The 14,682-nt window shown below is 44.3% G+C and overlaps 1 long non-coding RNA gene across 1 annotated transcript; it reads left to right on the forward strand.

The window, feature by feature from the left end:
* The first annotated feature begins 1,307 nt into the window (after positions 1–1,307).
* On the forward strand, positions 1,308–9,697 carry LOC120945274. The gene is made up of 2 exons (XR_005750550.1): positions 1,308–1,728; positions 9,300–9,697. It is a non-coding gene; the product is annotated as an uncharacterized LOC120945274 (long non-coding RNA).
* The last annotated feature ends 4,985 nt before the right edge of the window (positions 9,698–14,682 follow it).

A 14,682-nucleotide genomic window follows, 5' to 3' on the forward strand; every position in this document is an offset into this window, starting at 1 on the left:
AGCAATGCAATCAGATCTGCTCCACTGTGGCCCTCATCTTGTACACAGGTATGTAGAGGAAGGCCTCGTACACACGGCCGGTTTTCTCGGCAAAAACCAGCAAGAAAACTGCTGGCAGAGCTTTCTTGCAGAGATATTCGTGTGTACAAGGCTTTCAGGTTTCTCGTCGGGAAATCTGGCCAGAATCTCGACGAGAAAAATAGAGAACCTGCGTTCTATTTTCTTGTCGAGATTCTTGTCGGCCTGTTTCCCGACGATAAACCCGAGAGTGTGTATACTTACCTGTCGCCGTGGAAACCCGTGCATGCTCGAAATGACTTTGACGCATGCGCGGTAGCTTCCACGGCATAGGTAGGGTGAAGCAAGGTGGCGGCGACGGCATCAAATGTGACGAGCGCATGCTCGTCATATGCGATGACGTCACTGCGTTCTTGCCTTTCAAGAGAACCGCAGTTCTTTTGAAAGGTCAGTGTATACACTCGGGCGGCAAGAGATTCTTGCCAAGAATCTCGTCTGGAAAAAAAAAGTTTTTTTCCTGACGAGATACTTGCCCGTGTGTACGAGGCCATAGAGAACCTGTGCTCTATTTTCTCTTCGAGATTCTTGTCGACGAGAAACCAGAGAGTGTGTATACTTACCTGTCGCTGTGGAAACCTGCGCATGCTCGAAATGACTTTGACGCATTCGCAGTAGCTTCCACGGCATAGGTAGGGTGAAGCAAGATGGCGGCAACGACATCGTACGCGATGACGTTACCGCGTTCTTGCCTTTCAAGAGAACCGCGGTTCTTTTGAAAGGTCAGTGTACACTTGGGCGGCAAGAGATTCTTGCCAAGAATCTCGTCTGGAAAAACAACGTTTTTTTCCCGACGAGATCCTTGCCCGTGTGTACGAGTCCTAAGCGTTAAAGTAGAAGTCCATGCAAAAAGTCTGAAGGACATTCTTCACCTCACACATCCCAGGAGACAGTTTCGCTAAAGGGCACACGCACGTCACCGGATTCTGTGCATGTGCACACATCCCGCAAGGCTTTGGGTCTCAGCAGAGCCTTGCAGCACATCTGTGCATGCACTGGCAGAATAGATCCCAGATAAATGCCAGATCTCAGCATAGGTGTGCATGCGTGGGACATCCTTGTTTGTGTACAGACGTGCCGCGTGGCTCTGCTGGAACCTGAAGGCTGGGCAGAGCCCTTCAGTACATTTAAGCACACTTCAGAAACTTGTAACTCTAATTAAGTAAAGAAACACATACATAGTACATAAAGCCACTGGCTCAATTGCATACACTTATTAGATTCCAAAGTGTTATACATTCTTGACACACCTTCCTTGGATGAAACCTTTAGACTTTAGTTCATGTTCTTGCAATTGATCAACATGGATGAAAGACTATTTTACCCAGCTGTAGCTCTCCTCTATTTTGTTGTTTTGTCTTGGGAGAGTCGTGGAGACAAACTAATACTTGGAACTGCTGCATCACTAAACGTGTTTTGCCTCTTCGTGTTGGCACAGCCCTACTGCCTAAGTCTGGGTGGGATCCAAGGGGTGGTAATCTATGCATCAATGGCCTACATATCATATCGTTTTCTGCCAAGACAGAAGGAAAAGAAAGCAAGGACTGTTGAAAATATGAAAGAACAGGACAAGAGCAAGAAAAATTTGAAGAAAAGAAAAGAAGCCAAGAAGGAATAAAGAACAAGAAGAAGCCTGGAAGAAAACCCTGCAAGGTATAAGAGTAAAACAGTGATTATATGACTATACTAATTATGTGTATAAGAGACAATGGAGACTGGAGACCTATAGGTAGATTCAGAGAGAAGTGCCTAAACTTGCGGCGGGGTAGCTTAGCCTGTTTAGGCTACGCCGTCGTAAGTTAGCTAGGCTAACTATGATTCTCAATGTACTTGCCTGCTAATATACGGCGGCGTAGCCTAAAGCGGGCGGGCGTAAGGGCGCCGAATTCAAATGTCTTGGAGGGGGCGTGTTTGATGGTAATGAGGCTTGACCTCACGTTTTTTTACGTTTTCTCTTAACTGCGCATGCATTTCCCAGTGTGCATTTCGGCTATGTACGCCGCACGGGCCTATTGATTTCGACATTGACGTAAACTACGTAAATCCCGATTCGCGGACGACTTACGCAAACGACGTAAAAAATTTGAATCTCGCGGCGGGAACGGCGGCCATACTTTAACATTGTTATTCCACCTAATAGATGGAATAACTTTAGGCCTTCTAATGCCTTACGGAAACGGCGTAAATCGACTGCGGCGGCCGGGCGTACGTTCGTGAATCGGCGTATCAACTCATTTACATATTCTACGCCGACCGCAATGGAAGCGCCACCTAGCGGCCATCCAAAATATTGCAATCTAAGATAGGACGGCGCAAGCCGTCCTATCTTAGATATGTTTAAGCGTATCTCTGTTTGAGCATACGCTTAAACATAAGTCGGCGTAGATTCTGAGTTAGGTCGACTTATCTACTGATAAGTCGGCCTAACTCTACCTGAATCTACCTACTAATGCATTTATGTAAGTAAGGAGTTATCAGTGTATAATATAGTATGGTAAATCAAGAGAACTGCTGCCTCCACAGATTACTACCACCTAGGTGTAGTAAATGAATGATGGAGAAAAATAAGTAGATGTGGCGCTGTTCAATGGATTATAATTGACTCTCAATGTGGTGGTGATGTAATGTGGGTGTGAATGTAACACCAGTAAATAATGTGCAAAATTATGACAAATAAATTATAAGTGAACATAAACATGTGCATGTAAACAAGTCACATTTTGCAAAAGCATAAAAAGCATGTATTGCTGACACTAATGCCGTTGCCCGGAAGTGATGCAAGGACGCACGTTGACTCCGTCCTACGTGTTTTGTCACTCTGACGTCATCTGGAGGGTAGGATTTACAGTAGACTTTTTTTAAACTTTTGGGATAAAGGTTTTACATCAATAAATTAAAAGCTGATCACTTTAAGCACCCCTATCAGTAGTAAGTAGTTTGTCTCAACTCTGTAACTGATACATCTGCAAATAGCTTGTTCTGTTGAAAAACAACAAATCTGCTGGCCAAATAACCAGGTGACAATACAGGAAAAAAAAGTATCTAAAAAAAGAAATCTAATGCAGCCATCACAATTAAGAACTGGTAAGCTGCTATAAAAAAAATATGTTACCTTTTGGGTTTAATACCGCTTAACCACTTCCTGACCTATAAAAAAATGATGACTGGGTGGTAATTGCGCTATCCTGACTGGATATCATATGGCGTCCAGCAGGATAACAGCCGCCTGGGCGCCCGTGCTCAAGGCAATCGGTGGTGCGGTGTGTCAGTCTGACAAACCGCTACACCGATCTCAATAAAGAGCCTCCTACAGAGGCTCTTCACCACGTGATCAGCCGTGTCCAATCACGGCTGATCACGATATAAACAGGAAGAGCTGTTGATCGGCTATTCCTCACTCGCGTCTGACAGACGCAAGTAGAGTTGAGCCGATCGGCTGCTCTCCTGACAAGGGGGGTCTGTACTGAATGTTTATCAGCCCAGGACCACCAGTATGCTGCACAGTACCACCAGGATGGCCATTCACACTGGACCACCAGGTATGCCCCCCCTAGACCACCAGGGAAATGCAAATATTTGCCCAGGTAGCTGCCAATCAATGCCCAGGCAGCTGCCAATCAGTGCCCACTCACAATGCCTACCACTGCCAGTGCCACCAGGAATGCCTATTAGTGCCGCGTTTCAGTGCCCATCAGTGCCATGTATCACTGCCCAGCAGTGCCATCTATCAGTGCCACCCATAAGTACCCATCTTTGCAGCCATTCAGTGCCCATAAGTGTTGCCTATCAGTGCCCATCAGTGCCCACCAGTGCCACCCATAGGTGCCCATCAGTGCCGCCTATGAATGCCCATCAGTGCTGCATATCAGTGCCACCTACCAGTGCCCATCAGTGCTGCATATCAGTTCCTATCGTCAGTGCCCATCAGTGCCTGTTCATTGGTGCCACCTCATTGGTGTCGTCAGTGCCGCCTTATGAGTGCCCATCAGTGAAGGAGAAAACTTACTTATTTACAAAATGTTATAACACAAAACAAAAGCGAAACTTTAATTAAAAAAAAAAAATCTGTTATTTTTTTATTTGTTTAGCAAAAAATAAAAACCGCAGAGGTGATCAAATACCACCAAAAGAAAGCTCTATTTGTGGGAAGGAAATTATAAAAATTCTGTTTGGGTACAGTGTAGCATGACCGCACAATTGTCATTTAAACAGCGACAGCGCAGAAGGCTGAAAATGGGCTTGAGCAGGAAGGGTAAGTGCCTGGTATTGAAGTGGTTAAACAACCTCCCACCATCCCTGAAAAAAGATTCTCTAAATATACAAAATCACCCCTCTTATCCTTAAAGGGGTTGTAAAGGATTTTTTTTTTTCCGAATAAGCATCCTTTACCTGCAGACATTCCTCTTTTCACTTCCTCATTGTTCGTTTTTGCTCAGAAGTTGCTCTATTTCATCTCTGTTCTGTTCACTTCCTGCTTGTCTGATTGTTACTCACCACCGTGAAGGGAGGCTTTACTGTGGTGGTCAGTAACGTGCTCACCCCCTCCTGGGAACTACATCTGTGCGGCATGACGCTCTCTACGTGTTAGAGACTTCAAGTAGGTGTGAATTACTGGGCGTGCCGCAATTCATACTGGGAAATGTAGTTCTTACATGAACAGGCGCCGCAAACCAGGAAGTGAATGAGAGAACAGAAACTAGAATGCCGGAGGTGATATAGATGAAGGAATTTAATAGGTATTTACTTGTTTTTAACAGAATCATTACACTATTCTGTCTGTCTACCTTGCAGACATTCATTTTAGGCATTTTTTTTTTTCCTTTAGTGACCCTTTAAAGGCAATACACCTTGGGCCAGATTCACGTAGACTCGCGCAAAACTGCGGCGGCGTAACGTATGACATTTACGCCGCCGCAAGTTTTACGGGCAAGTGCTTGATTCACAAATTACTTGCCTGTAAAGTTGCGGCGGCGTAGCGTAAATCCCCCGGCGCAAGCCCGCCTAATTTAAATGATCCGGGTAGGGGGCGTGGATCATTTAAATTAGGCGCGTTCCCACGCCGAACGTACTGCGCATGCGCCGTTCCTAAAATTTCCCAACGTGCATTGCGCTAAATGACGTAGCAAGGACGTCATTGGTTTCGACGTGAATGTAAATGGCATCCAGCCCTATTCACGGACGACTTACGCAAATGATGTAAATTTTAAAATTTCGACGCGGGAACGACGGCCATACTTAACATTGACTGCGCCTTATGAGGGGCAACTTTACGTGTCGCAAATCTAACGTAAACGTCGTAACTTCACTGCGTCGACCGCGCGTACGTTCGGGAATTCGCGTATTTTGCTAATTTGCATACTCGATCGGGAAAACGACGAAGGCGACACCTAGTGGCGAAAAAAAAATGTGCATTTAAGATCCGACAGCGTAAGAGCCTTACGCCTGTCGGATCTAATGGTTATCTATGTGTAACTGATTCTAACAATCAGTCGCATAGATACGACGGCCCAGATTAGGACTTACGACGGTGCACATGGCGTTGCGCCGTCGTAAGCCCTTTCAGAATCTGGGCCGTTTAAGTGTATCTCAGTTTGAGAATACATTTAAACATACGACAGGCTTAGATTCGGAGTTACGTCGGCGTATCTACTGATACGCCGGCGTAACTCTTTGTGAATCTGGCCCCTTGTGCTGAAACACCACGGCACCATGAATCTAATATGAAATGCTGCTGATCCATCAAAAACGTGAGCTTTCCATATAATGAATGCATCTATAGCAGTGCGTGTTACACAACAGTTTCTGACCATAAGGGGGGATTTTTAGTTCAGGAATTCTAAAAGAACCTAAATTGTTGTCCTTATTTCTTCATGTGTGGGAAACTGACCACTATCCTGATGTTCTCTCACGGCCTTTCAGCTAGTTTTCCATCAGCTTCAATGTAATGTTTTGTAAACCAAAAGACCACCGCTGAAATAATTACCGGAGTTTGCAAACTTTAGTATCAAACGCTTTACTTTCTTGGAAAATGCATGTAGTGATTTTACACAGAGACACACTTACATAGATACCTTGCTGTCATTTTTTGTAACAAGTGCAACCTGAATTTCTTAATCTCTCAGGGCAGCCTTTGTCAACCTTTTTACCATTGAGGAAACCTAAAAATAATATTTAGGTGGTGGTAATCCCTGTTAAAAATGATTACCGTATATACTCGAGTATAAGCCGACCCGAATATAAGCCGAGGCACATAATTTTACCACAAAAAAATGGGAAAACTTATTGACTCGAGTATAAGCCTAGGGTGTCCATCTGAATGCCTCACTGTGCCTCACTTTGCCTCACTGTGCCCATGTGCATGACTCACTGTGCCCATGCCTCACTGTGCCCATGCCTCACTGTGCCCATGCCTCACTGTGTCCATGCCTCACTGTGTCCATGACTAAACTTAAGTTTAACATGGGAGTATATAGGGGTACCCAACTTTGAAAAATCTGTGCTCCCCGGCCATAGGTCCCCCAGACAGCAAACTTTGCACACTTGTAGAGGAGAACTGGGGCTACATGTGTGCCAAGTACCGGGTCCCCAAAGTTACCAAAGAAATAATTATTTAACATGAGAGTCTGAGGAAGGGGTGCCGAATTTGAAAAATCTGTGCTTCCCGGGCCATTGTTCCCCCGGACGACAAACTTTGCACACTTGTAGAGGAAGAGTGGGGCTATATGTGTACCAAGTTTGGAGACCTATGGCTGGCCAGTACCGGGTTCGCAAAGTCTGGAAGATCAGGCGGAAAACGGTGACTCGAGTATAAGCCGAGGGGGGCATTTTCAGCACCAAAAAATGTGCTGAAAAACTTGCTTATACTTGAGTATATACGGTATATCTACAGCTCATGGTACATTGACCACACCACATTGGCTGTCAACTCCACATGGCTGAGAGACTCCTTACACTGGATGCCAGTGAAAAAAATGAATGATGGGCACCATCAGACAGGACATCAATCCTTCACTGCTCAAGGAACCCCTAGAAACCGCTGAAGGAACCATAGGGTTCAACAGCAGCCTGGCTGAGAAAGGTTGTCTTATGCCCCGTACACACGATCGGAATTTCCGGTGTAAAAAGTACGACTGACTTTTTCGTGGACTGAGAGAGGATATAGAAACCAAACTAGGTGCTTTGGACAGAGGTAAGTACACACTATAGAAGGATCTGCTTTGTTCATTTTTAATTTCAGAGGTTTACAACCACTTTAAGGTGTAAAAAGAAAGACACCATCCTCGTGTTTTGTAGTATTTTGAGCCAGATATGTGTGTTAAAGCGGAGTTCCACCCATAAAAAAAAATCATTACTGCGCAGGACATAATCAAAAAAAAAACATTTGGAGAACATTTTTTTATTACTTACCCTTTCTTGCCTGTTGTTATGTGGTCCCTTAAAATCTTCCCTTTCCTCACCGCAGCACCTTACGTCACTTCCCTCAGCGCCTCCGCTTGCTACTAATCCTGGGAGATGTGTGACATATTTTCCCAGGAGTCAATGGGCAGCACGAGGGCTAGGTTTGCTATAACAACGGGGTGGGCACTTCCGCCGCCCGTCGCTCAGCTGCACCGTATCCCGGGAACTAAATACTTGTGGGCTTCACATGCCCACAAGCAATATGACAATGGCCAGCAAGCAGTTATATACATTTTTTTTTTTTTTTATTAAACGTGACATCGGGGGATGAATTGCTCAAAAAACTTGAGTGTTAAATGGCAACTTATAAAATGTTTAAAAAAAAATAAAAATCTTAAATTCTTAAATGTCGTTGGAACTCCGCTTTAATATACATGTTATAGACCACATACAGTATTGTGACAGACTCACCCAAGACAGGGGCTTTTGGAGGGGACTGGATGCTAGCCTCTTGCCTTGCGATCATGGGCCCTGGCATTTGGGGGAACGGCGCTCTTTGTGAGCTGTATGCCTGGGGACCCTGTAAATGCCATATTAGAGCGACTGAGTCATACTGGGACATACAGTGTAGGGAGATGCTCATGCCATCACCTCCAGCCATCTCTCTGTTCTCTGTGCTAATTGACCCTGCTATTGTGTGAAGATGTCCTGTGTTTACACTTATGATAATGTGTATTGTATAGTAGACATGTGCAGACTGAAATATTTTGTTTCGTTATTTCGTTTTCGTCCGGAAAATACATTTATTTTGTTACTCCCGAAAATCGTTTTGATTTATTTTGTTTTCGTTGGGAAAGTTTTCGTCCTAAAATCCGACGATTTTCGATGCTTTGCTGAATTTTCATCGTATAATTCCTACCTATTCAGTGAATAGGTAGGAATTAAACTACAAAAATTCGACAAAGCATCGAAAATCGTCGGATTTTCGTTGTTTAATTCCTACCTATTCACTGTATTACAGTGAATAGTATTCACTGTAATACAGTGAATAGGTAGGAATTGAACGACGAAAATCCGACGATTTTCGATGCTTTGTCGAATTTTCATTGTTTAATTCCTACCTATTTACTGTATTCACTGAATACAGTGAATAGGTAGGAATTCAACCACGAAAATTCGACAAAGCATCGAAAATCGTCGGATCTGATCAGCGTCATGTCTTACCGCAACGAAAACAAAAATAAAGCATTTTTTATGTCGGATCTTTCGGTTTTCGTTTCTTGCGCTTTCGTTTTCGTTCGTTAAAACGATAACGAAAATACCCGATTTTTGGCCAAAAATGCATTCTAACGAAAACGAATGCACATGTCTATTGTATAGCAGGTGAGCGAGGAGACGTGACGTCTACCCTGAAAGGTCATATCTATGAGTCACCTTGGGTGTCTAAATGATTTAGTTAATTAGCTCATGTTAATTTATGTTCTGGTTACCTCCTCTTTAACTGTATATAAGACTGGCATTTGGGTTCTAATAAACACTCCATGTTCAGCAGACAAACAAGTCTTGTCTCGTTGTGTGCTTGTGAGCAGGTGGAATATCTGATATCTATATCCAGACTGATAGGAAGCGGTATATGACGGAAGCACTCAAGCGGAGTGTGGGACGTTCCGTTACAAGTATATTAACACGTCTGAAGTAAAAACTGTCTGTGTTGCCTCGCAGAATCCTGCTTCATATGTTCCTTTTTATTTACAAGCTGCCGTTTCTCAGTTTAAGGCAGAACTCCAGCTCATTTTTAATACCAACACATTTTTTTTGTCCTACAGGTTACATCAACAGACAACAATAAGAAGAAGTTTTCCAAAAATCTCATTATGAACTTTTTCATGGGATGACATGACATTGTAAACAATATGACATTAGGAACATCTGTATATGTCTATATTTCGGAATCCAGCGTGTTAATAACATCTTCACACAAGATATTTCCTTAAATGTCTTAATGATGGAAGCATCAAACGAGGAAACAACAGAATGCATGTTCGTATTTGTAAGGACGCAGGCATTAGCATGGGGGTTCCAGGAATGCGCTGATATTTATTTATGCAGCTAAACTGATATCAAGAAGATATTTGAAACTGCAATTAGGATTTCCAGCTGAGAGATGTATCTTTTCCCTTCCTGAGATTTTGTAGCAACCAAATAAACATTTCAGATACCATTACATAGCAGATCAGTTCAGTTATTCATGGTCCTGCCTTTACTTTATATGCAATGCAGACATAATGATGATAGACGTGACCTGGTTTTAAAATGAGCTACGCAAAATAGACAAACTTCCAGCGCTCGAGTGCCGAATGGATATAATCCGACTTGTAAAATGTTCATATTCCCAATTCATTAGAATAAACCTGTAGAAATGCAAATTATAGAAGGTGATATTCATGGCCATGCAGTTCTCCCCAGACTGGGACATTTTTTTAAGAAAAAACCCGACTTGCTCCATATTTTCATTAAAACTTCATTAAAGTGTATCAGTCATACTACAAAGGTGCTTGGAAAAGGGCATAAAAAACATAGGGGCAGATCCACATACATCTGCGTGGGCGCAGCGTATGTGAGATACGCTACGCCGCTGTAACTTACTTTGCTATTCTTTAAATCCTGAAAGAATTTGCGCCGTAAGTTACGGCGGCGTAGGGTATCTTTTGCGGCGTAAGGGCGCGGAATTCAAATGCGGCGAGTAGGGGGCGTGTTTCATTTAAATGAAGCGCGTCCCCGCGCCGAACGAACTGCGCATGCCCCGTCCATCAAAACTCCCAGGGTGCATTGCTCCAAATGACGTCGCAAGGACGTCATTGTTTTCGACGTGAACGTAAATGGCATCCAGCACCATTCATGGACGACTTACGCAAACGACGTAAAATTTTCAAAATTATACGCGGGAACGACGGCCATACTTAACATTGAGTACGCCACCAGATAGCAGCTTTAACTATACGCTGGAAAAAGCCGAACGGAAACAACGTAAAAGAATGCAACGGCCGCTCGTACGTTCGTGGATCGTCGGAAATAGCTAATTTGCATACTCGACGCGGATTACGACGGGAACGCCACCTAGCGGACGTCGAAAAATTGCATCTAAGATCCGAAGGCGTACGAAGACGTACGCCTGTCGGATCTAACCCAGATGCCATCGTATCTTGTTTTGAGGATTCAAAACAAAGATACGATGTGGGAATTTTGAAATTACGCCGGCGTATCAATAGATACGCCGGCGTACTTTCTTTGTGGATCTACCCCAACATCCATCCAAATAGACTCTCCCTCAATACTTATGGATGCAAAAGAACAATGCTTCAACCACTTCAGCCCCAGAAGGATTTGCCCCCTTTGACCAGGCCATTTTTTTGCAATATGGCACTGCGTCGCTTTAACCACTTGAGGACCGCCGTACGACGATATACGTCAACAAAATAGCACGGCTGGGCACAAGGACGTACATGTATGTCCCCTTTAAGAGCCCAGCCGTGGGTCGCACAGCGCACGGCCGGCGGCGCGCTAGCAAACGCGGCACTCTCCTCCGTGACTGTCCCCGCAGGAATACAGCACCTGATCGCTGCTGGTGTCTCACGATCGGGTCACAGAAAGGAAGAAGGAGGAGAGGTAAGTGTAAACAAACCTCTCCCTGTGCTTTCTAGTGTGGCTGTCACTGATCGTCTGTTCCCTGTGTTAGGAAACGACGATCAGTGACGTCACATGCACAGCCATGCCCCCCCATAGTAAGAACACTCCCTTAGGGCACACTTAACCCCTACAGCGCCTCATTCTGGTTAACCCCTTCACTGCCAGTGTCATTTTCACAGTAATCAGTGCATTTTTACAGCACTTTTCACTGTGAAAATGACAATGGTCCCAAAAATTTGTCAAAAGTGTCCGATGTGTCCGCCATAATGTCGCAGTCATGACACAAATCACTGATCGCCGCCATTACTAGTAAAAAAAAAAAATATTAATAAAATGCCATAAAACTATCCCCAATTTTGTAAACGCTATAACTTTTGCGCAAACCAATCAATAAACGCTTATTGAACTTGCCTGGCATACAGTGCTGTAAATATGCACTAATTACTGTAAAAATGTGACTGGGTTAAATGTGTGCCCTGCATAGTGTTTCTAACTGTGGGGGAAGGGGACTGACTGGGGGAGGTGACCGATCTGTGTCCCTATGTACAAGGGACACAGCATCGGTCTCCTCCCACTGACAGGACATGGATCTGTTTGTTTACACTCACAGATCCACGTCCTTGTCTGTGTAACGGCCGATCGTGGGTGCGTGGCGGACATCGCGGCCACCAGGCAGCGCATCGGCACTGCAATGATGCAGCGGGCGCTCACGTGCCCCCCCAGTGACCGGAGGAGCGGAGGACGTCTATAGACATCCTCCCGGCAATTGAGAGCCACCTTGTGGTCGTCTTTTGCCTATAGCCGCGATACCAAGTGGTTAAAGGGGACGTATATATACGTCCTTTTGCCTGTCCGTGCCATGCTGCAGACGTATATCTGCGTGCGGCAAACAGTTAAGGGCTAGATTCAGCTAGCCCTGCGTAATTTAGTGCGGACGTAACGTATCTCCGATACGTTACGCCGCCGTAAATTTCCGTATTCATAAAGAACCCTAAGTTACGGCAGCGTAACGTATGTGGGCCGGCGTAAGCCCGCCTAATTCAAATGGGGATGATGTGGGAGTGTTTGATTTAAATTATTGTTGACCCCGCGTATTTTAAGTTTTTTACGAACGGCGCATGCACCGTTCGTGAAAGAATCCCAGTGCGCATGCTCGAAATTCCGCCGCAAATCGTCATTGCTTTCGACGTGAACGTAAATTCCGTCCAGCCCTATTCGCGAACGACTTACGCAAATGACGTAAAAAATTCAAAATTTGACGCGGGAACTACGTCCATACTTAACATTGCGTACGCCTCATAGAAGCAGGAGCAACGTTACGCCGGAAAAAGCCTTACGCAAACTAAGTAAAAAATTCCATCAGGCGCACGTACGTTTGTGAATCAGCGTATCTAGGTAATTTGCATATTCTACGCCGAAAACGACGGAAGCGCCACCTAGCGGTCAGAGTAAATATGCACCCTAAGATACGACGGCGTAAGAGACTTACGCCAGTCGGATCTTAGCCTAATTTCGGCGTATCTTGCTTTCTGAATACAGAAAGAAGATACGCCGGCGCAGCTTTGAATTTACGCAGCGTATCTATAGATACGGCGGCGTAAATTCTTGCTGAATCTAGCCCACAGTGTTTAGCCCCCCAAAAATTAGATACTGGTGCCTTAAAGTGGTTGTAAACCCTTACAACACACTTTATGCTACAGGTAAGCCTATAATAAGACTGTTCCTACGGTGACATCAGCTTTAAATGTGATTGTATCTATACGTTTTCTATATAAGATTATATAAGCTGTGGCTTGGCGAAACAGATGATGCACAGACCATTGACGCTTCTAATAGAGTATATATCCTTCAGTTCATTTCTTTCTGAGCTCCTTTTTTGTCTATAGATATATAGAATGGGCTCTTATCACATGCCTCAGCAGCACGGAGCAGAGTTGTAAGCAGGGGAACAGATTTTTTTTCTCGTCCATTAAATCATATGTTATTATCTTGTGGTACACTACTGTTGTCTTTCTGGCAAGGTCTCCGGCACATTGCTCTGCTTACTGTTTGTCGTTGTACTATTTTGTCTATTTGCCCAGCGTTGCACAAGGGAGCCAAAAAATTCTGCAGCGTCAGCATGAGCGTTCGCTGTACTCTGTAGAGTTTCTATAAACACCGATTCCCAGAGAAGAAACTCTAGTACTTGTTGTGGCTTAGGGAAAAGTTTTGATCGAGAAGTCGATTAACCAGTTCATCAATCAATCGCAGAAAAGTAAGACTTATTGCTTTTGGAAGATTGTAGTTATTTCGGGGATCTTGCAAGAAAATATTGAGCAAAGCCATTGCAGCCAACCTGCTTCTTGTGGCCTAGAAGCTCCTTTGTTCTGCCAACTGCCTAGAAAATATACAAGACTTGTCATAAATACATTTATTTCAGCAGTAACCTCATATTGACCTGGCGCACAAGGGGAGATACTTCTTGTCCACCAATGAATGGAAGAAATGCATTAACGCCCATTGTCTTTTTATAATTCAATACTCGATTACATAGGCCACTCCTTTCAAACATCTCTAGGTTTTGTAATATGCAACTCAACTTTGTTTTTCTAATTGCCAAATTTTAATTGTTAACAGTCAAATAAAGAACTTGCCTGGCATACAGATTCTTTTGTTTAACATTGTCCTGCTTTAACCTAATAACTCATCACTTGATCTATGGCGAGGAGACTTCATAGACACATCGTGGCCCGGATTCAGATAGCCTTTACGCCGGCGTATATATTGATACGCCGTGTAAGTGCTACGAAGCGCCGGCGTATCTTCTTTCTGTATTCAGAAAGCAAGATACGCCACAATTTTACTAAGATACGGTCGGCGTAAGGCTCTTACACCGTCGTATCTTAGGCTGCATATTTACGCTGGCCGCTAGGTGGCGCTTCCGTAGATTTCCGCGTTGAATATGCAAATATGCAAATTAGGTAGATACGCCGATTCAGAAACGTACGTCCGCCCGGCACATTTTTTTACGTAGTTTACGTTAGGCTTTTTCCAGCATAAAGTTACCCCTGCTATATGAGGGGTATCCTATGTTAAGTATGGATATCGTTCCCGCGTCAAATTTTGAAAATTTTACGTCGTTTGCGTAAGTCGTTCGCGAATAGGGCTGTACGTAAGTTACGTTCACGTCTAAAGCAATGACGATTTGCGGCGTAATTCCGAGCATGCGCACTGGGATTCTTTCACGAACGGCGCATGCGCCATTCGTAATTTTTTTTTTAAATACATGGGGTCACAGTGAATTTGGATAAAACACGCCCACATCAAGCACATTTGAATTAGGCAGGCTTACGCCGGACCACATACGTTACGCCGCCGTAACATAGGGCGCAAGTTCTTTCTGAATACGGAACTTGCGCCCTAATTTACGGCAGCGTAACGTATCTGAGATACGTTACGCCCCGCGGATAGATACACCAATGTATCTGAATCCGGCCCCATATGTGTAGCCAGGATTAAAGGGTATGCATAGCCCAAACCATT

Source organism: Rana temporaria, chromosome 7, assembly GCF_905171775.1.
Source record: "Rana temporaria chromosome 7, aRanTem1.1, whole genome shotgun sequence".
Taxonomy (NCBI): Eukaryota; Metazoa; Chordata; class Amphibia; order Anura; family Ranidae; genus Rana; species Rana temporaria.